The sequence below is a fragment of the Oxyura jamaicensis genome, chromosome 1, assembly GCF_011077185.1.
Source record: "Oxyura jamaicensis isolate SHBP4307 breed ruddy duck chromosome 1, BPBGC_Ojam_1.0, whole genome shotgun sequence".
NCBI lineage: Eukaryota > Metazoa > Chordata > Aves > Anseriformes > Anatidae > Oxyura > Oxyura jamaicensis.
The window spans coordinates 57,791,474-57,794,717 of NC_048893.1; positions in this window are offsets into that span (position 1 = coordinate 57,791,474).

The window sequence follows — 3,244 nt, forward strand, 5'->3', positions numbered from 1 at the left end:
AGAAAGAAAGAAAGAAAGAAAGAAAGAAAGAAAGAAAGAAAGAAAGAAAGAAAGAAAGAAAGAAAGAAAGAAAGAATAACACAAATACATCAATAAAGCAGTTGGAATAAACTTTAAAATTGTATTAACAATTATAGAAAATATTTTCCTTACTTATACAAATATATATATATATATATATTATCCAATTTCTGATATATGAGGAGAGGCTGAGCAAGCTGGGACTGTTCAGCCTCCGGAAGAAAGGTTCGAGGGGGATCTTATCAAAATGTACCAGATTGCAAAGTAGTAAAGAAGACACAGTCTCTTTTCAATCATATCTAGTGAAAGGGAGAGAGGCAATAGGCATGTGAAACGAAGGAATTTCTGCTCAAATGTAACAAAAATCATCCTACTGTAAGAGTAGCCAAACACTGGAATGAACTGCCCAGAGAGGTAGTGAAGATAATCCTTTGAGATAATCAAAATCACTCTTGGACATAATCAATCATCCTTGGAGATAACCAAACCCAGCTGGATGCGATCCTGACAAAGTGCTATAGCTGACCCTGCTTTGAGCAGGGGTGTTGGTCCGTTAGTAATTCAGTGATTCTATGGTCCCGAGATTCTATGGTCTCGTGATTCTATGGTCCCGTAACAACAGAATAAAATAAGTTATCTGGGGAAAACTACAGCTGCTAATTAAACTAATTCTTTAAATTTATATTTACCAAAGGAAGGGCAATGACATTACAGATATTTAGCATTATGTTTTTAACTGGAAAAATCTAAACAGAAAACATATGCTATGTCACTTTCCAAAATCATCAAAATTCAAAAAACTCATTCAAAAAGAACTTTGAAAGGAAGAATTCACATGCATTTCTAGGTGTAACAAACAGAAAACAGAGGCCATCTTAAAATACTATCAAAGCAATTTAGCTGTATACTTCATTTTATCAGACTGTCATTATTCTTTACATCATCTGCAATGGAATGGCCTAATGTAAATGAAGAATGGGACAAAGCACTCAGATGATCTAACACTGTTATGTACCCTAGAGCCTGTACCATCATTTCTGACCTATTTGGAAGCATTTAATTGTTGACTATTTGGGATCTTCTGTTCCCCAAAGTTATGTTGAATTGTTACCAAAAAGAAGTTGGTGAGCAGCTAAGAGAGCAGCTACCTCTTCATGATATATTGACATTTATTGATAATTTACTGTAAAAGTGGAATCCCATATATTACATAAGAAACAATAAGCAAAGAACACTCCTACAGCATCACACCTTCTAAATTGAAACATCCAAATTCTTCTACTTTGTTGCCAAGCTTCAGATAAGTAAAATGTAGGCTGCTGGCTATCAGTTAAGTCCAATTTGTCCATGCTTAATGTTGCAGAATGATTAGAGACAGCTAGAATGTGACCAGATTTCAGTTTGAAGACCTATTAGTGTTAAAACTGTGTATATCCCAGGACTTAAGTGTATTAAATGCAGATGTTTTATATAAGACACAAAGATTTAAAGGCACCAATTGAATTTCTGGTATCCCTAGCAAAATAAAAGGAAATTATAAAGAAAATTGAAATTACCAATATAATAAAATTATAAGAAGAAATTTTCATTGCTTCCAAGACATTTCATATTTGATCAACACACACATTCCAACAGGGGATGAGCCTTCCCCAATATTTTTAATATCTTACTTGACCTACATTTTGAAAACAACATTGAAATACTCATATTTCTGTGTTTTGAAAATTAATAAAATTCTCCTGGAAGTTTCTAGTCCAATGTCCTTGAAAGCACTTTGATGGTGAAGAAAGCATTAACCAGCTGCTGCTTCACAGATGCTGAAAAAGCATGGAACAAATGATACTGATTGTAATGATATGTTGCAGAAGCGATAGCAGTGGAGCACTTCTGTTGAAGACAGTCTTCCTGTTAAACAGAAGACCAAGCACAGACTCTTCCTCTTGTTCTGTATAATACGACTAGTACAGATTGCAAATCTCTTTAAAAGCCTACAGGGTTTCTGACTAATACTGAAAAGAAATTAGAAGAAATCCAGCTAAGGGCCAAACAATATGAGATGAATCTCATGTGTTATTGGAAATTACATAAAGCTTTCAGTTAGCTAGAAGGAAATAGGAATTGCAATCAGAAAACATGCAAGTATATATTTCTTAAATTTAAGTTAATTTACTAAAGTTATTTTATTTCCTCAACTTCTGCTGCTTGAGACAAACTTCCAGTGACAGCTACAGGTCTTACTTTTCAATAAAGCTAACCTCCTCACTTCTAACAGGATCATCAGTTTTACTTAAAATGTATATTTGATTGAAAACTGATATTTCCTGCTGCATAGAAAGTATCAACACCAAACAGATACCAATCAATTATTAGTCAAGAATGCACTTTTCCACTGAAGGAGTGAAAAAAAAAAAGGGGGGGGGGGGGGGGCGCGGGGGCATTCTTACATGACTGTTTGCTGGCCTTGACTCTTGACTAGAAACTTAATTTGACATGGCACTGAATAAGTATTTACTAATCTTGGAGGAAATAGAGATTGTTGACACATCTGAAGAGAAATAAGTCATTTCAGGATTGAATCTCAGAGTCAAATTTAATCTATATAAAAATACTAGCACTGATAGTAACACAATTTTTTAAGAAGAAGGTAAGTTATACCAAAATAAACTCCTTCATGGCATCTCTCAAAATTCTTCTCCTTTGTACAGTGATGATAAGCATGCAGACAGGAATTTATGCAGCTGTTTTATGTGACAATTCTCTGAAGAAATCTAGCATTTATAAACGTGGAATGAGGAAACATGTTTCCAAACATAGTTAAAACAAATTAGAATTTTTCATTTCGGAACATATATTTAACATAGTTAATATTACTCGAAATGGATGGGAAAGACAGCACGACTGAACAATTTAACCACTAGGTATAAAATTTTTAAGCAGAATCAAGCAGGTTAAAAGGGAAAAGCAACAATTTTCCAACACTGTCAAAAATAGCAGTTTTGAGATTACTGACATTCTGAAAACAGATAGTCTTTAAATCTTATTAAGATTCAAAATGCAATTCTAGTTAATACTTGAGTGCCAAATTAGAAAAAAAAAAAAAAAAAAAAGGAAGGAAGGAAGGAAGGAAGGAAGGAAGGAAGGAAGGAAGGAAGGAAGGAAGGAAGGAAGGAAGGAAGGAAGGAAGGAAGGAAGGAAGGAAGGAAGGAAGGAAGGAAGGAAGAAA